A 25,049-nucleotide genomic window follows, 5' to 3' on the forward strand; every position below is an offset into this window, starting at 1 on the left:
TTGACTTCAGTGGGACAGGAAAAGCCCGCCAGTGGGAAGGGCCATAAAATTCTGCCCCAAGCATCACTTTCTACTCTTCACAGTGGAAAGGTCAAAACAGGAAAGTCTAATGACCATTTACTGAAATCCCAGCAACAATATTGAAATAAGGCAATTCATTTCAAAATGGGAGGTAATATTTTGGTCTAATTACATTTCTTTAAATCATAGCAAACAATTGGTTTGATTCTGCAAGTGAAAAAGCGGCTCAGTAGAGCAGTATTTTTATCACAATGACCCCCTGTTAACCTGGCAAACCCGAGACCATTACGAATTACCATAGGGAAAGCATTCATTCATCAGAAAGTTCGAGTTACGGAAATTAAAAACAGATGCAAAGAACACATGTCAGAAAATTCAGCTGATGCATCCTCACACAGAATCAAATTTTACAGAAATGCCCCTGGCATTCAGTACTTTCTTACCTATGGGTACAAATTAATGCTGTAACATCAAAAAAAATCAGGTCATTTTTCTCTGAAAATTTGAATATAGGAGCAAAATAGTTTGCAAATAGCAGCCTCCAGATTATAAAAAGGCACAGCAGAAGGTACGAAAATGATAAGGATGTTATCAGGGCTGAGAGCCTACGTGAAGAAATATTGAACAGGCTGGAGCTCATTTCCCTAGAAAAAATACTTAAGCAGTGACCTGATAAGAGATCTTCAAAATAATGGAAAGATTTGATGGGTAGACATAAAGAAATTTTTTTATCCATGCACAGGAAGTGGACTTTGCTGGCAAGACCAATGTTTATTGCCCACCCCTAATTGCCCTTGGGAAGGTGAGGAATGTGTCATCTTCTTGAACTGCTGCAGTCCGTGTGATGAAGGTACTCCCACAGTGCTGTTAGCTAGGGAGGTGTTTCAGGATTTTGACCCAGCAACATGAATGCAACATTTTTCCAAGTCGTGATGGTGTGTGACATAGAGGGGAATTTGCGGGTGTAGATGTTCCCAAAAGCCTGTGCTCTGGTCCTTCGAAGTGGTTCAGGCCAGAGTTTGGGAGATGCTGTCGAAGAAGACCTGGTGCGTTGCTACAGTGCATCATGTAGATGGCATACTCTGCAGACATAGTTCCACAGTGGCAGATGGAGTAAACATTTAATGTGGCGGATGGAGTGCCAACCAAGTGGGCTGCTTTGTCCTGAACGGTGAGGGGCTTCTTGAGTGTTGTTGGAGCTGCACTCATTCAGGGAAGTGGAGAAAATTCCATCACACTCCTAACTTGTGCCTTGTAGATGGTGGACAGGGTTTGGGGAGCCAGGTGATGAGTAATCTTCTGCAAAATACACACCCTCTGACCTGCTCTTATAGCCACAATATTTATGTGGCTGGTCCATGGTAATCCCAAGATGTTTTCTGGTGGGGTATTCAACAATGACAACCCCTTTGAATGTCAAGGCAGAGATGATTGGACTCTTGCTTGTTGGAGATGGTCATTGCCTGGCACTTGTGCTGTGCAAGTGTCACTTGCCACTTATCAGCCCAAGCCTGAATGTTGCCCAGTCTTGCAGCATCCAGGCACAGAATGCTTCAGTATCTGAAAAGTTATGAGTGGAACTGAATGTTGTGCAATCACTAGCGAGCACTCCCACTTCTGATCTTAGGCCATTGATGAAGCAGTTGAAAATGATTGGACCTAGGACACTACTCTGAAGAACTCCTGCAGCCATGTCCTGGGGATGACACATGTGCTTTGAGAAAATCTAGTATTTTCTTTTCGTACAGTGCTCCCTTTAAGACCAAGGTGAAATGGGGAGTATTTGGTAAGAGATAATTTGTTTTCTGATTATGGCATCATTAGGTTCCAAGAAATGCCCATGTGACCTGAGATTGCCACAGGATCAAAGAACTAAGAAGCAAAACACTAAATAGGAAGCTAATTGCACTGGTGTTGGATTCCACCATCTTATGGTAGGCAGCCAGAACAGAACCTGCAATTTAGAAAGAACCAGCAGTTTAGATCAGATCCTGGTGTTGAAGCAGGACTCTGAGAATATATCAGAGTCTGTGTTATTCTGTGTGTCAACCAGTGGAAGGGACAGAGAGCTGAAGTCAAGAGCAGGGGATTGTGGATTGGACAAGACCCACTGCTGCTGTTTTAGTGTTGCCAGGCCCAACAAGACTGTTTAAAAGGAGCAGAGAAGGGAGTCTCTGGGCATTCTGTGCCATCTGGACCATTATAACCTCAGGGTCAGAGGGCTTGTAGTCATGCACCTTGTCGGTGTTAACGGTGTCCATGGATTTCGGATGGAATATGGCTGCTGGTGAGTGCAACTCAAGGACTGAAATTATTAAGCGGGAAGTGAGAGACCCTACATAACGGCAGCCAAATTGGAAAGATGCAGGTAGTGACACAATTCTGTGAGAAGTAATGCAAATGCCAGTAACTGCGAGGCATGTCTTTCTTGTTTCAACTAGTTAAAGTGAAATTTACCTTTTTATTTTAAATATCGTTCACTTGTTAATGTTTGAATTATATTGATTTTAGTTGGTTTCTTTCAGTAAGATTTTTCAAAAATGAAATCTAGTCTATTGGTATTCTTTCTATTCATGTAGTGAGGATTCCTTTCTTTTAAAAGTTATCGGTCTCCATGGGGATCGTAATTCCAAAACCGTCTTCCTTTCTGCATGTATAAAAGCAAAGTACTAGGGATGCTGGAAATCTGAAATCAAAACAGAAAATTCTAAAAACACTCAGCAGGTCAAGCAGTATCGGTGGGAAGAGAAACAGAATTAATGTTTGCGTTTTCCTCCAGGGACAGGAAACAGTGTGGCTGCGACTGTTACTGGGTCCTGAACCTGCCCCAAGTGGAAAACAGTCTGTCGCTGGGATTTTCAAGGATCACCCCTTTAATTGGCCTGGAGACGGTTCTCCATCCTATTAAGGGCAGCAGGTAGGCTCTGCAAGGTGCAGAGCCGATCAAAGACATTCCAGCTTGAGAGAAGCAGTGGGCTGCAATGGAAGGTAAGGGAGAGAGAGAGAGGGGGTACATGTAAATAGTAGTGCCCTCCTCCAATGTTTTTAAATCTTTAATTTGAAAATTAGTTTCAGCAGCCATTCACCAATACAGCTAGGGAGGAAGTCCCTTTACAGGGCTGATTGTGGTTACTCCTACACCCAGGCAAGCAGTGGGGGAGGGCCTCCAGGCCTGCCTGGAGCATGGATTCCCCTGGCCTGCTACTGGGTGCCCATCTCCATGCACCTAAAGAGGCCCACCCACCCCACCCCCCCAGAGAGGCCTACTGGAAAATGCGCATTTTGGAAACACGACCAATACTTAGATTGCAGCAATCTGGCGTAGACGGAAGGGGGTGGAGGAAGAGAAAATCACAATATGGCCTGGGCAATGATTAAACTGGTGTCTGTTTTTATTTTTGCGGAGAATTGTAGTATCTTTTGGCCCTACCTGAAGAACAAGATCCAGCAGCTGCCTGTGACAGTCAAGATCCCCAGGTCTGTCATACTGAGGAACTGAGGACCCATGCCAAATGCTTGCAGAGTTCAGTGCAACAAGGCCAAGGGCATCAGCCACACAGTCCAAGTTCTCTGTGCTCGGCATGCTGGTGCGTGCCCAACACACCCGAGCACAAAATGACGCGCGATGACGTCGGGTAAGCATCCCGATGTCATCACGCAGTCTCGCGATATTTCATTTGGCAGGCGCGCGCTGGGGTCGGTTGCTTGACCATCGACAATTAAAAGGCCTATTAATGGCATTAGAAAACTAATTAAATTCAAATTTACCTAATGGTTGGCGAGCAGGCGTAAAGGCCAAATGGCCTTTACATTTTTTAGGAAGCCTCATCCATGGGCCTCATCCTAAAGCAAATAAAAATCAAATAAAAACTTTATTTTTGAATTAAAAACATATCCCAGCTCATGTGACAGAATCAAACGAGAGGACATGTTTTATGACATTTTTATTTCCTTTTTTTTTAAAAAGCAGTGCTTCATCTCCCCGCGGCAGTTCCGCGCCTCAGGGAGATTGAAGCGCTGTTTTGCGCGTCTTTGTGGAGATCGTGCTCACCCTCCTCCCCACCCCCCCTCCGCCCGCCTGCGTATCACGCTGGGTGGCCTTCGTTTGCCAGCCAGCATAAAATCGCGGTGCGGAGCCAATCGCGAACGGTGGTCAACTTCCCGACCGCCCCTGCCAAGCACCTTGGCCAAGGGCAAAATCCTGCCCTGTATTTCTAAAGGGCAGAAAGTTTGCCGCTGCAACTCGCTGCCTTGAAAACTTGGGGAGGATTAAACTCAAGGTGACAACTGCAAAACCAGATGACAATCAGAGACATTAAGAGCAGTTACATTTCAACTTTATTGTACAAAAGAACCATTCAAACTGTTTGGATTTACAAGGTAGTCAAAAATTGGAAAGTCAAGTTTGGGTGCACGCTAAACAATCAACAAATACAAACCTGTAAAATTAATTAACAATATCTAACAGCCTGAAAGGAATTTATTTTCTCCAATTTAGGAATCTGGTGTTTCCTCCCACCATCCCTGACCTAGCCACCCACTTCCATTGGCCATCCTTTGTCTACCATCCCTTTACTCTTCCTTCAAAAAAGTTGTGCTATATCCTTACAAATCTCTTGTTAGGTTTCAACTGGATTATTGGGTATAATTTTAGGCAACCCATGGTAGGAAGGATGTTGAGGCCCTGGAGGAGAATACAGTAGACTTATTAGGATGATCCCAGGGGTGAGAGACTTCACTTATGTGGAGAGACTGGAGAAGCTGGGATGGTTGTCTGTAGAAGAGAGAAGGTTAAAAAGAGACCTAATAGAGGTTTTCAGTATTCAAAACTAGGAGGGGGTTTTGATAAAACAATCAGGGAGAAATTACTTCCTCTGGCAGATGGGTCAGTAAACAGTGGTCACCAATTTAAAATAATTGACAAAAGCATTGGAGGGGAAAATGAAGAGAAATGTCTTTATGTAGAGGGCTGTTTGGACCAAGAATACTCACCTTGAAAGTGTGATGGAATCAGATTCCATAGGAGCTTCCAAAAACAACTGGACACGTACTTGAAAAGAACTAATTTGCAAGGTTATGAGGAAAAGCGGAGATATGGTCCTAAAATTGGACTGCCCTTTTAAAGAACCAGGATAGTCACAATGGGCTGAATGGCCTGTATCTATGCTACATGATTCTATGATTTCAGCTAACTTGGTTTCTACCATCCAGCAAGCTTCATCTTATTCTCCCATTTGCCATCCCTCAATTTGTCCTCACTCTCAGCTCCCACATTTTTGACTTGGGGTGCTTCCTGCCATCAGCCCAACATGGCCTCTCACCACCTTCCCAGTTATTATAGCACAACTTGCTCCCCTACTCCCTTCTGCTATCAGGCAACCTGTCACCCCTTCTCCCATCCCTCTGGCTTGTTTTCCTCCTCCTGTTGGCTATCCATTGTTTCATGGACCCCACTTCATCCTCAACACCATAGGTCATCTTTTGCCTAGCCACTCCTTCCAATTTCTCGTCTAGCCACCTCTCATCTAGTCTCCCTCTACCTTTATCCTCACCTCTAGAAACAGCTCTTGTTATAAGCTGCCACAGGCTCTAAGTGCATCCTTCGCATTTATTTTCTACACAAAGTTTGCGGCTTTCGATATAGAATGAAGAGATCACCCTCTAAGAAAAACACCTCCAGCAGTTGACGAAGTAAATGACTCCACATGACTACTCTTGCGATCCTACAGAACATGAAAATGAAAGGATATTAAGTTTTACCACTATAAACAGCCATGGTCTCCACTGAAAATGAACATTTGAAAAATAGGAAGCCATTAACTTACCTAACTGGACAGTGCCCCAGGCATTGGGGAGGGAGAGGCTGTTGTGATGGTGGAACCCTGAATATCTCTCACTGGCTCCAGTGCAACACAGCTGACTATTGGTGTAATGCTTCACCACCCTCCACAGTCCATTCCACTGCATTGCAAGCAGGGGAGCAAGGTGGAGGTTGTACCTCGCCCTCAAACCGCTCACTTCTGAAATGATACAGTCTGCTCTCCTCCGATGCAAGTTGATTGGAGGAAGTATATCCCCTTTTACCAGTTTGTGCTTGTCTCCTTTTCTCAAGATCAAGTTTTTACACATCTCCCCGGATTTTTTGCAGTGCTGATTTCATCCCTTGTTCCCCTTCTCAGGGAGAGTTCCACAAGCATCAACAGCCTTCCATATAATCATTCTATTTGGCCACTGGAGACATTACCACACAGCTTTACATCATCTTCTCCCAATTGCAACACATACATTTTCCAAAAGTAATCAATGGACAGCAATCAGGAACAATATTAGCTAAATGGTTAATTTTAAGGGGGTGAAGGTCCAGAGCAACCAGTGATTCACACAGACAAATCTTTGAAGGCAGCAGGACCAGTTGAAAAGGCTAATTTAGCAAAAAACATATGAGATTCTTGGCTTTATATACACAGGCCTAAGGTACAAAAGTGAGGATGTTATACCAAAAATTTACTAACTGCTTTGGCCTCAGCTGGAGAATTGTGTCCAGTTCTGGCTACCACACTTTAGGAAGAAGGTCAAGGCTTTGGAGAGGGTGCAGAGAAGATTTACAAGAATGATACCAGGGATGTGGGAGTTCAGTTATCTAGAGAAACTAGAGGAGCTAGGATTGTTTCCCTTAGAGCAAACAATGTTAATGAGGAGATTTATTAGAGGTGACTGAATTCACAAAGGGTACAGGTAAATAAATGAGGAAAAATTATTTCCACTGACAGAAGGGATGGAGAATTGTTTTTGTGATAGGCTGGTGGCAACAGATTCCAAAATAACTTTGAAAGGAAACTGATCTGTATTTGAAAAGGAAATACCTGCATGGCCATGGAGAAAAAGCAAGGGAGCAGGAGTAATTTCAAAGATCATGATAGGCTGCATAGCTGTACAGTTCTAGGAGAAGGAACTTAGATCGATTCCACTCTCCCCTGCCCTGCAACTTATTCAGGGGTGCTAAGCTAACTGACATTAATTCTGATGACACTTTAACATCAACCATAGGACAACAGAGGTTTAATGGCCTGCTCATTCTAATGCACTGAAGTCCGTCCCAAACAATTTGTCTTTTGTTCCTTGTGATCCCTTAACACAAGAAACTCAAACAGTTGCTGTTTGTTGTTACTCTCTTTCTACCAAGAACATTCACCAGCAAAATATCCTTTGCTCGGATTGCTATTTTCCTTGACTATCCTCGGTCAGCCCCCAATCGCCATGCCAACCACATGACTAATTTCAGTACATCTGACTCTAATTTGTTCCTTATTAGGAACAATGACTGATTCTGGAGCACATACAAGGTGGATCAGGCTTGGCCTAAATAGCCAAGTGGTTATGGTACTGGATTTGTAACCCCAAGATCAAGAGTTCAAATCTCACAATGGCAAACTATGAAACAATGTAACTTCATCTGAAACAGATGGAAACAGGTTTACTCAAAAAGAGTATCAAGAGTTCAAATCTCACAATGGCAAACTATGAAACAATGTAACTTCATCTGAATAGGAACAGATGGAAATGTGTTTGTACTCGTAAGAGTTACAAGGTGGATCAGATTTGGCCAACTGCTGAGCCTGGAGTAAGTTTGGCACAATTGACGAGTGTACCAGCAATTTGTGGAGCTAGAATCAACATGTCCCACATATCCATGAACATGTTCTCTGTATTTTTACTCCATACCTTTATTCCCAATATGCGCTCCTGTCACGTGGAGCTCCAGTGTGGCTGTTTGTAAACAGCTACTCATGTATCTTCTGACACAATGAACAATAATCCAGGAAGTAAAATGATTTTGGTCTCCTCTTAAGTTTCCCTGCTCCCATTTTATAAATAGTAAATGAATCATGTGATGTAGCACTGAGTCAGATGTATCAAGGAGGTCCCAGGTTGGAAAGGAGATCTCAATACTTGAGAAATGTGGGAAAGGAGATTTGATTAGAGGTGTCCAAATCATGAGGAGGTCTGGACGGAGTAGATAGGGAGAGATCGTTCCCATTTTCAGAAGGGTTGAGAATCAGAGGGCACTAATTTAAAAGGGAAAGACAAAAGAAACAAAAGCAACATGGGGAAAAGCTGGTTTGTGCAGTGAGTGTTTGGGATCTGGAACGCACTGCCTTAGAGTGTGGTGGAGGCAGATTCAACCATGGTTTCAAAAGCAAATTGGATAATTACCTGAAGATGGAAAAATCTACAGGGCTACAGGGAAAAGGCAGGGGAGTGGACTAGCTGAGCTGCCCTCACAAAGAGCCAGCTCAGACACGACAGGCTGAATGGCCTCCTTCTGTATTGTGACCATATTATGATTCTATGTAATAACTCATCAGACACTTGACCAAATATACACATATTCCACAAGAGGCCAGCTCACACATTAGTTTGGTGCCTTTCACCTCTGTGTCCCGGATTAGCCCGGGCTAAGGGTGAAAATGTCTCTTGAATTACTGTTGGATTTAAGGGTCAGACATGAAAATGTTTGGGCAGTCTCAACCAAGCTCCTGGTACATACAAACATACGGGTTAAAAGGAGTAGACCACTCGGCCTTTCGAGCCTGTTCCGCTGTTCAATAAGATCATGATTGATCTAATTGTAACCTCCCACCTATCCCGGTAAACAAGGGGGTGAAAGATTATCAAGAATCTATCTATCTATGCCTTGAAAATATTCAAAGACTCTGCTTCCACTGCCTTTAGAAGAAGGGAGTTCCAAAGACTCACTACCCTCAAAGGAAAAAATTCTGCACATCCCTTATTTTTAAACAGCGACCCCTAGTTCTAGATTCTGCCACAAGAGGAAACATCCTCGCCACATCCATCCTGTTAAGACCCCTCAGGATCTTAGACGTTTCAATCAAGTTGCCTCATACTCTTCTAAATTCCAGTGGATACAAGCCTAGTCTGTCCAATTTTTCCACATAAGACAACCCATCCATTCCTGGTATTAATTTAGTAAACCTTCTCTGAACTGTTTCTACTGCATTTACATCCTTCCTTAAATAAGGAGATCAATACTGTACACAGTACTCTAGATGTGGTCTCGCCAATGCCCTAAACAACTGAAGCATAACCTCCCTCCTTTTGTAATCAATTCCCCTCGCAATAAATAATAACATTCTATTAGCTTTCCTAATTACTTCCTGTACCTGCATATTAGCCTTTTGTGATTCATGCACTAGGACACCCAGATCCCTTTGAGTCTCAGAACTCTGCAATCTCTCACCATTTGGACAATATGCTTATTTTTTATTCTTCCTGCCAAAAGGGACAATTTCACATTTTTCCACATTATATTCCATTTGCCAAATCTTTGCCCACTTACTTAACCTATGTCCCTCTGCAGCTTTCTTATGTCCTCTTCACAACTTACTTTCCTATCTATCTTTGTATCATCAGCAAATTTAACAACCATATCTTCCGTCCCTTCATCCAAGTCATTAATATAATTGCAAAAAGTTGAGGTCCCAGTACTGATCTCTGTGGTCCATCCTGCCAACCAGGAAATGACCCATTTATGGCTACCCTCTGTTTCCTGTTAGCTAGCCAGTCTTCTATCTATTATGTTACCCCCTACACCATGAGCTTTTATTTTCTGCAATAGCCTTTGATGAAGCACTTTATCAAATATCTTCTGGAAATCTAAGAACAGTACATCCACCCATTATCCATAGCAGTGACTCCTTCAAAGAACTCCAATAAATTGGTTAAACATGATTTCCCTTTCACAAAACCATGTTGACTCTGCCTGATTGCCTTGAATTTTTTCAATTGCCCAGCCATAACTTCTTTAACAATAGCTTCCAACATTTTCCCTATGACAGATGTTAGGCTAACTGCCTTGTGTTGTCCTGCTTTCTGTCTCCCTCCTTTTTTGAATAAAGGAGTTACAATTGCTATTTTCCAATCCAATGGCACCTTCCCCAAATCCAGGGAATTTTGGAAAATTAAAATCAACACATCAACTATTTCACTAGCCACTTCTTTTAAGACCTGAGGATGAAGTCCATCAGGACCCGGGGATTTGTCAGCCCACAGCTGCTACAATTTGCTTAGTTCCACTTCCCTGATGATTGTAATTTTTCCTGAGTTCCTCTCTCCCTTCTAATTCCTGAGATGTTATTTGCATCCTCTATAGTGAAGACCGATGCAAGATTACTGTTCAATTCATCTGTCATCTCCTTATTTTCCATTAATTCCCCAGACTCACTTTCTAAGGACTAACGTTCATTTTGTTAACTATTCTTATTTGAGTATCTATAGAAAATCTTACTATAGAACTCTTATCATAGAAACTCTTGCTTGTAGGCAAGGCTTACCTGCAAGGCTAGAGACTAGGTGGTGGAAAGTGGGACTAAAATGAGTGGCTAGCTTTTTCTTTTCTTTTTTGGCTGGCAGAGACATGATGTGCTCAATGGCCCCTTTCTGCACTGTAATTTTTCTATGGTTCTATAGGCACATGCCTGTTCAATTAAGCTATCTTAAATTTGCCCATCTCATTGAGAAAAGCAATACCTCTCTGCTTTGGGTCTCATTACAGGGAGAGTGCGCGGCAGGGACGGGGGAGAGTGCGCGACGGAGGGAGAGAGAGAGAGAGTGACAGGGAGAGCAGAGAGAGACCGACAGAGGGCGACAGGGAGAGAGAGGGAGAGACAGACAGACAGACATGATATTGAATCTGACATTCCTGGTCAGTCTTTCAAGTTGACCCTCTCTTTCCTACAATCATGAGATGAATTGTAAATCAAAAAACTGGTTTAGTCTTTATCAAAAACATCACAGGACAGGATATTGTTTCCATAGCAAGAACCATGTTGCAAAAAAGAATATAGCTTTGGGTGGGGCAGTCTATTATTGTAGGCCAGCTAGGGACTTAGTCAACCGTCCAGATTGCTTGTGTTTCTTGAAATCAACCCCACCTGGTTTGGATTTAACTTCATAGCAATATCATAATATACTTTACCCCTAAATCCCTTCTAGGTAAAAAAAAAAAATTGGTAAAAATCTTAAAATACTGCAGATGGCTACTGTGGATAAATGAAATGTCACTGTGGAGCATTAGAGGATGATCTCCAAGGTTTGCAGAGAGCCACATTTTTTTTTAAAAAAAAGCAGAGTTGAAGTTTTATTCTGCAATTGCTGCAATGTTCCTGAATTGGAAGCACTTGGTATCACCACTAGCTGCCTAAAACAATTCCTCTCCTTCACTTTGATGCATAAAGAATACCCTAAACATTTTTAATCTGTTCCATGCAAGAAACATTATATTGAGCTCTTAACGTGCACCTATTGTAGACCATAATCCTACTCCTCATCCACTCTCATAATTCAAGCCAACACTTCAATGCACTGCTGAGAGAGGTGTCATCTTTAAGATGAAACTTTAAACCGAGGGCATTTCTTGTCTCTCAGGTAGATCTAAAAAAAATCCATGGCACTATATCAGAGGAGAGTGAGTGAGTTTTTCCAGGTACCCTGGCCAATTTTTAACTGCCAACTAGCAGCATTAGAAAACAGATTTTATGGTCATTATCTCATTGCTGTTTACTGGAGCTGTGCCCAAACTGGCTGTCTCATTTCCTACATTATAACAGTGACTACACTTCAAAGTGCTTTAGGACTTGCTGAGGTCGCAAAAGGTGCTATATAAATTCAAGTCTTTTGAATTTCTTTTTCTAATCTCCCATTTGCATGCATGATGCAATTCTTAATGTTATTTAGATAAATAGCCTCAGCAATCTCCAGTTACAATGACTAATTGTTAATGATAGAAAACAAAGTGGTACCACTGTGCTTTTCTCTACTCACAGAATCTGCAGATATTAAGCGACAGTGCTTAATAACCTATGTCTCACACCAGGCCAAGAACTCATTTTACATAATGTACTACAGTGTAATATTCACTCAAGCTTCGCAATGAGACCTTAATTTTAAACTCATAAGTTTCAATTTTTTTAATTTATTCATGGGATGAGGATATCGCTGGCTAGGCCAGTATTTATTGCCCATCCCCAGTTTCCCTTGAGAAGGTGGTGGTGAACTGCCTTCTTGAACTGCTGCAGTCCATGTGGTGTAGGTACATCCACAGTGCTGTTAGGGAGGGAGTTCCAGGATTTTGACCCAGTGACAGTGAAGGAATGGCGATATATTTCCAAGTCAAGATGGTGAGTGGTTTAGAGAGGAACTTGCAAGTGGTGCTGTTTCAATTCACTCCACATGATATAAAGAAATGGCTGAAAGCACTGGATACTGCAAAGGCTATGAGCCCTGACAATATTCTGGCAATAGTACTCCAGAACTTGCCATGCCCCTAGCCAAGCTGTTTCATTACAGCTACAACACTGGCATCTACCCCGGCTACATGGAAAATTGCCCAGGCATGTCCTGTACACAGGACAAACCCAACCCAGCCTATACCGCCCCATCAGTCTACTCTCAATCATCAGTAAAGTGATAGAAAGGGTCATCAGCAGTGCTTTCAAGCGGTACTTGCTTAGCAATAACCTGGTCACTGATGCTTAGGTTGGGTTCCACTGCGTCCACTCAGCTCCTGATCTCATTACAGCCTTGGTTCAAACATGGGCAAAAGAGCTGAACTCCAGAGGTAAGGTGAGAATGACTGCACATGATATCAAGACAGCATTTGACCAATTGTGGCATCAAGGCACCCTAGCAAAACTGGAGTCAATGGTAATCGGGGGAAACCTCTCCACTGGTTGGAGTCATAGCTAGCACAAAGGAATATGATTGGGATAGTTGGAGGTCTATCATCTCAGTCCCAGGACATCATTGCAGGAGTTTCTCGAGTAGTGTCCCCAGCCCAACCATCTTCAGCTGTTTCATCAATGATCTTACCTCCATCATAAAGTCAGAACTGGGAATGTTCGCTGATGATTGCACAATGTTCAGCACCATCCGCAACTCCTCAGATACTGAAGCCGTCCATGTCCAAATGCAGCAAGACCTGGACAATATCCAGGTTTCAGCTAACAAGTGACAAGTAACATTCACGCCATACAAGTGCCATGTGATGACCAACTCCAACAAGAGAGAATCTAACCATCGCCCCTTGATATTCAATGACATTACCATTGCTGAACCCCCACTATCAACATCCTGGGGGTTACAATTGAACAAAACTGAACTGGACTCGCCATATAAATACTGTAGCTACAAAAGCAAGTCAGAGGCTAGGAATCCTGTGGTGAGTAACTCACCTCCTGACACTCCAAAGCCTGTCCACTATCTACAAGGTACAAATCAGGAGTGTGATGGAATACTCTCCACTTACCTGGATGAGTACAGCTCCAACAACACTCAAGGAGCTTGACACCATCCAGGACGAAGAAGCCCGCTTGGTTAGCACCCCATTCACAAACATTCACTCCCTCCATCACCAACGCAAATTAGCACAGTGTGTATCATCTGCAAGATGCACTGCAGGAATTCACCAAGGCTCCTAAGACAGCACCTTCCAAACCCACACCGTGCCACACTTGACTGCCATCAAGAAGGACGAGGGCAGCAGACACATGGGAACACCATTACCTGAAAATTCCCCCCTAAGCTGCTCACCATCCTGACTTGGAAATATATCGCTGTTCCTTCACTGTCGCTGGGTCAAAGTCCTGGAGCTCCCTCCCTAACAGCACTGTGGGTGTACCTACACCACATGGACTGCAGCAGTTCAGGAAGAGAGCTCATCACCATCTTTTCAAGGGCAATTAGGGATGGGCTATAAATGCTGACCTAGCCAGCAACGCCTGTATTCCATGATTGAATTTTTAAAAAGTTAAACAGATTAACAGTTAACATATACATGGTCCATGTGATCACCTGTTTTGATCACCTGACAGAACCAGAGAGGAAATTTTCAGACTATTTTTGTACTCTTGATCGGCCCTGGGTTTTGTCTTTTTTTGCATTTCACCTGCAATTCTTCAAAATAGTGCCATAGATTCTTTCCCATCCACCTCAGATGGAAGACAGGGCTTCAGTTTAATGTCTCATCCAAATGAAAGCACCTCTGACAATGCAGCATGCTCTTGGTACTTCATTTGATCTCCCAATCTTTATTTTGCTGCCTGCGAAATGGTAAAAACAAAAATGTTAAGGATAATCGGTGCTTTTTACTGCCTGGCTTGCTGTCTGAGAGAATTTTTCAATGTGATTGGCTGCTTAGCCTTCTTGATGATATCACTGCTACTGAATAGTAGAGTTTCCCTGAGCTGATGCCAGAATTAAATTAGCATCAAGGTAGGTGAAATTCACACCACAGAGATCTCTAGATCCTGTGGGCAGCTTTCTTCAAGATCAGCAGGTAGCGCTGTCACTTCACCGCTAACTGCGAAATCCAGGCCAATATCTAAATGATTTTATAATGCTGCTAAAATCAAGAATTAACTTCATTGATGTCGAACACCACAATGTCAAGAATTTCATAGCTACAACTGAACTTGATTTATATGTAGGCAGACAAGGCCCTCGGAATATGATTATGGCACATGAAAAATACAGGGTTAAACTATCTTTGGCAATGTATCATATGACTTAACAGATAAAATGCCCCTTTCCATCTTGCCTCCTTGCGAGTTAGCAGACTATGAGTTTAGGCGTATACTTCAGTGTCAAAAATTGCAACAATAACCCAAGTTCCCATGGTTTTTAATTTTCTTTTATAATACATACTGACTGAGCCATTAACCCTTGCTGGCCTGAAGCCAACATAAAGTTTGCAAGTTTCCATTCCCCTCTATCTGATAACCACAAAGCATTCATCCTCTTTAATAATCCCCCGTTCTCCCAACTGCAACCAACACCCCCAACCCCGACATCCAATTTTCTCTATCTTCTTGTGAATATTTTGACTTTGCTATTACTAAAATTTTAAAACAGAACAAAGACCTTTGAAATGGTTGAATCTATGTCTGTCTGTGACCCCTGAACAAAAGAGGCTACCTGGCAGTTTCAAGAAAAATCGCAACTCGTTATCTTTGAGGAGCCACTAACAACCATCTCTGGATTGCACAGCTCAAATTCAAAGGGAGCTATACAAAGGCCATCTGCATTTAATAACACAGGCTGGCCAACAGGAGATGGATCGTCTGCTAAGATAGATGACCCGCAACCTTCCTTTCAATTCCTAATAGCAAAGACATTTCACGGTCTTTGGAATTCAAACAACGGATATACATCCTTTGTCAAAGACCTGGTGGAGAGGAGGGAATCATGCCTCTGGCTTGTGGAACAAGTAATATTGGCTTGCTGAACTGCAAAGCGCAGTCTGCTGTTTAACACCTGACTAGCAGGCCACACTGAAGGAGTCCCAGGTCTGTGTTGGACACCTGGCCCCATCTACACTGCTTCTGCTGAAAATTTTGTACCTTCATCTACAAGACTGATTCAGCTCTACCTGCCTATCTCAATATTTGAAGTCAACACCACCAGAAAAGTGAATTATCTAGCATTGGTTTTCATGGCCAATGACCATGAAGGAATACCTCATTGGCCTTTGATTTAGAACCAACGTGAAACAATATTTGTATTCTTTGTGCCTCTGCACTTTAAATCCTTCCTTTGTCTATCCTTTGCTTTGCTATCTGAACATTGCAAACTCTCTTTTCATGTTTTGAGAGTGTACAAATAAACTAACCCTTTAAGTTTACCCTATCTCGAGTTTGGTGTGGGATTATTGGTAGAAAACTGGTTGGGAAATACGCCACTGCTTATAAAGACATCAATAAATCAAAACACCCTTTTGCTTACGGATGGGTAGTGAGATGAGAAATTAGTGCTGTTTAAATTAACCCCCCTCCTGTCTGTAACACTATCTAATTCTGACCCAAGGTTTACAGATACAGATTCTCCAACAGGGATCAATGGATTACGATCAGGAGCTGATTTTCTCCCCCCATCCATAACACAAAAGGGGTTGAAGCCAATGCTTGTGTCCCTGATCCTGTCGTGACCAAGATTAACAAACACGTCACAGACTAGGAATCAAACCTGGCACCTTCTGACTAGATGACCTGTGTTGTCCGATAAGATTTTGATGCTCGCCAAAGTCGTGGCAATTAGGTCATCATATTTCCCACAAGATACAAAATAAATGGAAAGGTAAGGGTGGAAGTTGTCAGTCTTCCAGAGATGAACTGGGATTGAGGGGTGGGATTAAAGGTAAGCAATAGTGCACTGCACAGTGATAGCATCTCTGTTAAAGAATGTTTGTGGTAACAGCAGTAATCGCTACATCGCATCCAGTTGTACAGTAGCAACTTAAATATTTCAACACGCTTTTAATTCCTTCAATGCGGGTCGCTTTACGACATAACATTTAAAAAATTGTAGCCTAGCTCCATTAAGGTAAGGGTTGGTTTTCCTCCAAGATTTTCTATTTACTTTTGATGTGGCCACAGATTATGTCAGACAGAATCTGAAACTGCGTCCTCAGTCAAATGGGCTGCCACAGGGTCCTAATGTTCATCTGATTAAAATCTCACCCCGATGAAAAGCATCAATTCACCACATGTTTGTGACCCATTCACCACATGGAGATGTGTTGGCAACACTGAGCTGGACAAAAACTAGGGGGTACCTTTATTCGCTATGCTGTCCAATGAACTGAAGCAATTCACAAGAATACACAGTGTACAGTATTTCATTTGTAAACTCAGAGCTCAGCATGGACTCCACTGTGTAGAGTGGCATTCACAACATGACTTCATTCATTGCCAGATAGTGACTATTTCTTTAACTGCTGCCAGTATCTGTCAGCCAGGTTTCCTGCAGTAGTATCGCTATCATCGAATGCGGCAATAAGAAAACGCAGGACGATCTCATTTTAACAGGTGGACCGGGCTTTGTTTTAAATGAGTGCAATACACTCAAGGACAGCAGTGTCACATTCAGCACGTGCGCCCTTGCAAACTTACCCTCAAATCCTAGGCAGCTCAATCCTCTTTGTGCTAATTTTTTGCTGGGTTGAATTGTGAGAGATTGGAGGTTTGGAGAACACACTTTCTTTTAAAGCACTCTAGCCTCACTGGTGGATAAATCCTAAATCATCAAAACTCCAATATCTACCAGCAGTGTGGGATTTAACTGCAATATGTGCTGCCCCGTGAGGCTCTTTGCTATATGGCCTATCAGAACAAAAGCTTGAAAGCTGCTGAAAAAGGCACTATTTTTTGAATGAACGAGCTTTTAATTTTGAGGTATTTTGTCTTCTGAAACCCTTTAACCAACACCTGTCACCATAAATGCAGCATTTTTTTGACAGCCTTAATTTGTTACTTAAATATTCACTAGAAAATCTCCCCGCCATGAAGTAGAAAGAGGAAATTGGATTGGAGCAGATCAATCCAATGTGGACCTTATTCTTATACTGGAACAATGGCCTCAAAAGGTCTCCTCTCCTTTCTATACCAAAAAAAATCTTTCAACCATCTTGCTGGATGGAGTTAGACTGGCCAACTGTACCTGTAAGTGTTAAGATTAGACAAAGCCCACTGAACAAGGATGTGGCTAATGGCTTATTAAAATCTGGGGGAAAAAGAGCAGCAAGATCACCGAGAGCAGATGACTCCATTGGGCATCTGGTAAGTAAGAAAAAAAGAACTTGCATTTTTATGGATCCTTTTATGACTTCACAGTATTTTGCAGACAATGAAGTACTTTTGAGATGGAGTCACTGTTGTAATATAAGATACAGAAGAACAGATTTTGTTCAGATTATTCATTTTGTCTTTTAACTAGGTCAGCATTTTTTTGGAAAAAATAGGCTCAAAGGATGAGGCTGTTAAACAACATATGGAACATCTCAGAAAATAATCGATCAACCCACATGTCTTATCTCTGTTTAATACAAGAAAGAAAGATGAGAATTCCCCACCAAGGAAAATAACAAGCACTGCTCATTTTACACTAACTCTGCTTATTTTTTTATAGGATTTAAGAATCTCCCAAAGTCATTTGGTCGTGCAGAACTTGAGTATTGCTGAAAAAAGAGACATATCTAAGCTTTTCATCTTGCGCTCATCAGGACATTCACAAGAACACCAATATAAGGAGGAAAACAACAATTCATACTGTATGTGAAGTGTGCTGATTGGTTGGCATTGCCCTGAGGAATAAGTCAGCGAATGGCTGTCACTTGACCAATCAGGGTCAAGTTGCCTGGTTTAAATTTCAAACAATGCTCGGCAGTTAACTGTCAATCACCATCAGTGGTGCATTCTCCATGGCAACGTCATTTGCCAACCAATCTGCACTCCCTTCACATACAGTATAAATTGTTGTTTCCCCCTTATATTGGTATTCTCTAGAGTGTTTTGATAAGTGCAAGACAAAAAGCTTAGACATATCTTTTTTCAGCAATCTCACAAAGATTGTCAAGCCACTGTTTACATTGGTTTTGCCAGCTGAATTCAGGAATAAGTTGTGTGAGCATTGTCGGGTCAGGGGTTGAATTATTATCTGCCAGGATTGAGATCCAGATTCAATTCCCAGCCAGTGTAGGTCCTTTTAACTTGAGCGCCTTGGAACTATTTTACTGCATTAACAGGACTATATGAGGTTGTTGTTATTTGGAATTTAGGGTCCATGAAACACTGCTATTCAACAAGCTTTCCATTGACTAGCAGCAGGTTACAGACTCAAGTCTACAAGTTTAAGGCTACAAGACTTGCAGCAGACTTGCAGATCTGGTGTATGAGCACTGATCAATGGAAAACAGACTTAACTACATAACTGCTAGGAGCCAGCTCCCAGCCACCACAATTCTAGAATTCAAGCAGTCCACTTGATCAGAGCTCATCCATCAATGTTAATATCCACTCCCTCCACCACCACTCTAACCATGGCCACTGTGTGTCCTATCTATAGGATGCATGGCAGCAAGTATTCAAGGCTTCTTTGGAAGCAGCTTCCAAACCCAAGCACCTAGGAGGGAAGGGCAGCAGATGCATGGGAACACCATCGTCTCCAAGTCCCATCCCTCCCAACTTAAGACAAGAGCTAGCTGTCAATTAATGGTCACTGAGTCAACATCATGTGACTTGCTACCTAGCAGCACTGTGGGAGCTCCTTCACTTCAGTGCCATGTTGAGGGAGTGCACTACTGTTGAAGGTGCCATCTTTTGGCTACCCTGTTCAACCAAAGTCCTATCTGCCAGTTCAGATGGCTGTTAAAGCATGGATTGTAATTTGTGAAAGAGTAGCGGAAGCAGACTCAATAATAATTTGTGAAAGGAAATTGGATCAATAATTCAAAGGGAAAAATTTGCAAGAGAGAAAGAGGGAAAGAGCAGGGCTAATTGGATGGTTCATTCAACAAGCTGGCGCAGGCAGGATGGGATGAATGGCTTCCTTCTGCGCCATGTAATTCTAGGATTCTACTTCAAGAAAAGTAGGGCAGATCTCTTGGTCTTAAATAACCCTTATCCCTCAACCACCAAAACAGATTAAAATCTTATTTGCCATTCATGAAACCTGCAATGCACAAAATGTGCCCACAGATCAACCGTGACTTCAAAAATAAAGTGATTCACTGGAATTCCATATTAAATTTAAATGCACACAAAACGTTCCCCTCATCTGCACTAGAAACTTTGTGTGTTTTTCTAAAAAGGAATGTGCTGATTTCAAAATCCATTTTCGCATTTCAACAACAAATCTAATCTGCCTACACTTTCTATATTTCAATGCTTTTTTTGAAAAGTTACAAACTGTTTTATGCCGATAATGGGTGTTTTCACACCTGTTGATATGTCTCAGTGGAACATTTATTTTCGTCTTCTCAGCATTCTTATATTCCAGTGTTATTCACTTTGCAATGTGGCCACCTGAAGTGACGCTTTAATACACATTGGGTTTCAGTGCTCTGAAATTTGCCCCACTCTCACCACAAAGCAGCAAGTCAGTGACAAATGCAAAACAACATGGAGTTGTCCCCTCATAGCATTCAGGCCTTCAATTTGCTAGCTGCAGGCAAGTCCAGTTCGTGGGTAACATCTTTACGAACCATCAATGCAAAAATATCTCTGGCTGTTTAAAAATCTGCAATACCAGAAGCAGCTGTTTCCCCCTGGGATAATAGGGCAACAAAAAGGTCGTTTGCCACCTTGGTGCCTTATTTGACCCTGAGGCGAGCTTCCAATCACACATCCGCTCCATCACCAAGATCACCTATACTTCCATCTCCGTAACATCGCCTGACTCTGTCCCTGCCTCAGCTCATCCGCTGCTGAAACTCACAACCCCGCCTTAGTATTGTGTCAGCCGTGGCTCAGCTGGTAGCACACTTGCCTTTGAGTTAGAAGGTTGTGGGTTTGAGTCCAACTCCAGGGCATGAGCACAAAAATCAAGGCTGATGCTGTAAAGCAGTGCTGAGGGAGGGCAGCACTGTTGGAGACGCCATCTTTTAGATGAGATGTCAAAGCGAGGCTTCATCTGCCCTCTCATATGGACATAACAGTGCCACAGGATCTATTTCAAGGAAGAGTAGGGGAGTTATCCCTGGTGCCCTGACCAATATTTATCCCTCAATCGACATCATTAAAACAGATTATCTTGTCATTATCACATAATGATTTGTAGGTGTTTGCTATGTGCAAATTGGCTGTTGTGTTTCCTATCTTACAACAGTGACAACACTTCAAAAATACCTCATTGGCTATAAAGCATTTTGAGACATCCAGTGGTCATGAAAGGCGCAGGACTTTTTTTCAGACTTGCCTATTCTAATGCTTTCTTGGTGAACCTCTCACCTTTCACTCCATTCATCCAAGCTCATCCAAAATCTGCATCCTGCACCTTAACTAACATTAAGTCATGTTCACTTATCACCTCTGTGTTTGTTGACCCAAATAGGCTTCCAGTCAGACAATGCCTTGATCTTAAAAGTCGCATCCTAGTTTTCAAATCACTCCATGGTCTCAACTCTCTTTATATCCATAACCTCCTCCAATCCTGCAACCCAACCAAAGTTTGTGTGCACCTCCAATTAGGGCCTCCTTGTACATTCCTGCTTTCAATCATTCCCCCACTGGGAGCTGCGCATTCAGCTGCCGAGGCCCTAACCTTTGCAATTCTGCCCCCCACCACACCCACCCACGCACCTCTCCGTGCCTGAATCTTTCTTTCCTCCTTTAAGACACTATTTAAAACTACCTCTGACTGAGCTTTTGGCCAACTGTCTTCATGTCTCCTTACGCATTCTGTGTCAAATTTTGTTTAATAACACTCCTAGCTGCACCTTTGGATTCTCTAGTACAGCAGAGGTGTTATATAAATGCAAGCTGTTGCCAAGGGGGAAGGATGTTTGCAGTGTGAGTGTACTTCTGACACACACACAAGTTTTTGATTTACCGTTCAACCCAAAGGGCTAATAAGGATGAGGAACTTAATGTCATTAATAATAACAGAGGAAAAAATATTGGAAAAATTAAGCAACTAAAGGCTGACAAATCCACTAGATCTCACGGCCTAAATCCCAGAGTACTATAAATGGTAGCTGCAGAGATGGTGGATGCACTGGTTATGATTTTCCAAAATTCCATAGATTCTATAACTGTCCCAGCCATTGAAATGAGCAAATATAACACCACTAGTCAAGAAAGGAGAGAGAAAACAGGGAACTAAAGGCCAGTTAACCTGACATCAGTGATCTGGAAAATGCTGGGATCTATTATTAAGGAAGTCGTATCAAAGCACTTAGAAAATCTTAGCATGATCAAAACAAGTCAACATAGTTTTACAGAAGGGAAACAATTTGACAAATTTAAAAGGGAGTATTTTGAGAATGTGACAAGTAGGATAGATGAAGGGGAAACAGTAGATGTAGTATACCTGGATTTTGAAATGGCATTCAATAAGTTGCTGCACATAAAAGTTAATACACAAGCTTAGGGCTCATGGAGTTGAGGGTAACACGTTGGCATGGATATGGGATTGTTTAACAGACAGGGAAAAAAAGAACAGGGATAAGCAGGGCATTTTCAAGTTGGTGTGCTGGAACTACTGGATTGTCACAAGGCTGGGCCTTCAGCTATTTACAATCTATATTAATGACTTAGATGAAGAGACGAAGTGTAATGTATCCAAGTTTGTTGTCGGTATAAAGTTATGTGAGAATGTAAGCTGTGAGGAGTACATAGAGGCTTCAAAGAGATAAAGCCAGGTTAAGTGAATGGGCAACAAGGTGCCAGATGGCATATAATGTCAGGAAGTAAAAGGTTATTCACTTTGGTATAGAAAAGTAGAATGCTGTTTTTAAAGAAGTTTTGAACTTCTAATGCTGATGTTCAGAGGGACTTTGGCGGACTTGTACAAGGAACACAGGAAGGGGTGGACATGTACCAGGAACACAGGAAGTTAGCATATAGGTACAGCAAGCAATTAGGAAGACAAATGGCGTGTTGGCCTTCATTGCAAATGGAGTACAAGAATAAAGAAGTCTTACTACAATTGTACAAAGCTTTGATGTGTGCAGTTTTGATCTCCATATTTAAGGTAGGACATGCTTGCATTGAAGACGGTGACACCAATGATCACTAGATTGGTTCCTGAGGTGAGAGGTTGTCCTATAATGAGAGGCTGGGTAAACTGGGCCTATACACTGTGGAATTTAGAAGAATGATGTGTGATCTTTTGGGATCAAGATTCTGAAGGGGCTTGACTAGAGTGGACGTTTCCACTGGCAGGGAAATCTGGAACACAGGGGCAAAGTTTCAGGATAAGTGAACGATCATTCAGGATTGAGATAGGAGAAATTTCTTCACTCAAAGGGCTGTGAATCTTTGGCATTCTCTACCTTAGAGAGTTGTGAATGTTCCATCATTGAATATATTTAAGGCTAAATAGACACATTTTGGCCTCTCAAGGAATTAAAGAATATGGGGAACAGGTGAGAGAGTGGAGCTGAGACAGATCATCAGCCATGATCATACTGAAGGGACTGTATGCTCTATTCCTGCTCCTATTTCTTATGTTCTTATGTAGTTGAGTCACATGGACATGGAAAGTCCCAGCTGGGACCCTGCCAATGCCAAGTTAGCAAGTGTGGTGTCATGCGTTACAATTTCCCTGTTCCAAGGTCAAATTAACTGGGCATAAAATCTACTGGTAATCAATGATTCCCACTGCTGGAAGTGGGCAGGGGTGGTGAGGGAGAGTAAGAGGAAGAGAATTTTAATTATTAGGAACCGTATCATCGAGTCATCCCAAAGCACTTCATATCCAATTAATAGCTTACGTATTGCAGTCCCTGTTATTATGCTGGCAGATACAAAAAGCAAGTTGGACACAGCAAGATCCCATCAACAGTAAATGAGGTGCATGATCAGTTAATGACTTGCATTGCCATAGCCTCCAGGGCTATAGGCCAAGCACAGGAAAATGGGATTAGTGTAGTCAGATCTTTGTTGACTGGTGTGGACACAATGGGCCGAATGGACTCCTTCTGTGCTGTAGATGTCTATGAGTCTATTAATCTGTTTTTGATGATGTTGGATGACAGGAGAAATGTTTGCCAGAATGCTGGGAAAACACTCTGCTCTTCTTTAAATAGTGCCATGGGAACTTTTGTCACCTGAATAGGCAGACAGAGCCTCAGTTTAACATCCCATCTCAAAAACAGTGCAGCACTCCATCAGTACTGCAGTGAGATGACAACCTAGTCCTGTAAGAACACTTGAACCCCTAGGGAGTAATTTTAAATTTGGGTAATAATGGTAGATGGCAACAGGGGCAGGTGATATTCACTGTCCATTATTCAGCTCTCCTGATTTTCACTTGGTTTGAGTGGAAATGAAATCAGGGAGGGGTGTAAAACAAGCAGATGATCTACTATCACAGTGTCATCCAATTTCAAAATACATCCCCCCAACCACCAGAAATGCTGACTTAGAGACCAGAGTATTACCACTGAGGACAGCTGAACACTCCTTCCATTGGAAGGGACAGCAAATGGTTCAGGTTTGCATATGAAGAACAGTCCTTGGGCTTAAGACCAGGTGGCTGCCTGTAACCACAGGGCTGTATCAAACAGAAACTAAAACTGAATGCAGACAGAATAATGAGTGAAGAGGAAGGTTTGATCCACTATACTATTGTACAAATCTAGTGTAGTCTGCAAGAATATATACAGATGGCATATAACATACACAAGTATGTGTGTAAACACTTATACCCACAGAAGGCCAAATTCAGCCCTTTTCCTGCATAGAAGATTGTACACAACTTGCAATCTGTTGAAAAGGTGCAATTCAGGTCACCGGTTGGCACTGCAGTTTCGGTTTTCTGTAGAAAAGTCAAATCTATGATTCTATTAGTTGCCAGCTTTTGGGTCTTGTACTCCACTCTTGTGACTTTTCAGGATATCCTGATTAACAAGAGACAGTTGAGAAGTATTGGGAAAGATCTGGACTGTAGTGTGTCTACGCAAAAAAACTGCTACCCATGGTGCTCCAAGTTTAATTCAAAAGATTTTCAAAGGAATATCGTCAACGATCAGTTTGTGTGAACATGGCTTGAAATGGTGTAAATTCCGCGCACACACACATATATATACATACACTTACATAACCATACACGTACAAGACCAGACCACTTAAAGTAAAAATTGAACATTATTCCGCTGGGTGCGATTTGCAAATGTTAATTACTTACATTTCAACTTATGTTTAAGTTACGCTCTTAAATAATGACAAATGCTCTGACATTACTACCCCCCCCCCCCACCCGATTATAATTACTTGACATTCCTTTGACATGCTTACCTGATACTTCCTTGACAGTTTAAGCTCTCCCTTCTGGATGGCCCACGAGTTAGGGAAGTCGGCGAGAAATATAAAGGGAAAAAAAAACAACTTTTTGAATACAATAATTGCTGTTTAAAGGCTGGTGGTTGTTATTGCTGCTGGAGAGCTGCCCAGGCACATGCATACACAGTACAACCCATCACAACATTCATCCTCCCCACTCCAGAGCAACGCAAA

General features: G+C 42.3%; 1 long non-coding RNA gene across 2 annotated transcripts; it reads right to left on the reverse strand.

Annotated features, from left to right (window-relative positions):
• Positions 1-4,341: 4,341 nt before the first annotated feature.
• LOC121291158 lies at positions 4,342-25,049 on the reverse strand. 2 transcript variants are annotated; one of them, XR_005945974.1, is made up of 3 exons: positions 24,831-25,049; positions 13,985-14,138; positions 4,342-5,744 (listed from the first exon to the last, which is right to left on the reverse strand). It is a non-coding gene; the product is annotated as an uncharacterized LOC121291158 (long non-coding RNA). The 2 variants fall into 2 exon arrangements; XR_005945975.1 differs by having other exon boundaries at positions 13,891-14,138.

This window comes from Carcharodon carcharias, chromosome 19, assembly GCF_017639515.1.
Source record: "Carcharodon carcharias isolate sCarCar2 chromosome 19, sCarCar2.pri, whole genome shotgun sequence".
NCBI classification, from domain to species: domain Eukaryota; kingdom Metazoa; phylum Chordata; class Chondrichthyes; order Lamniformes; family Lamnidae; genus Carcharodon; species Carcharodon carcharias.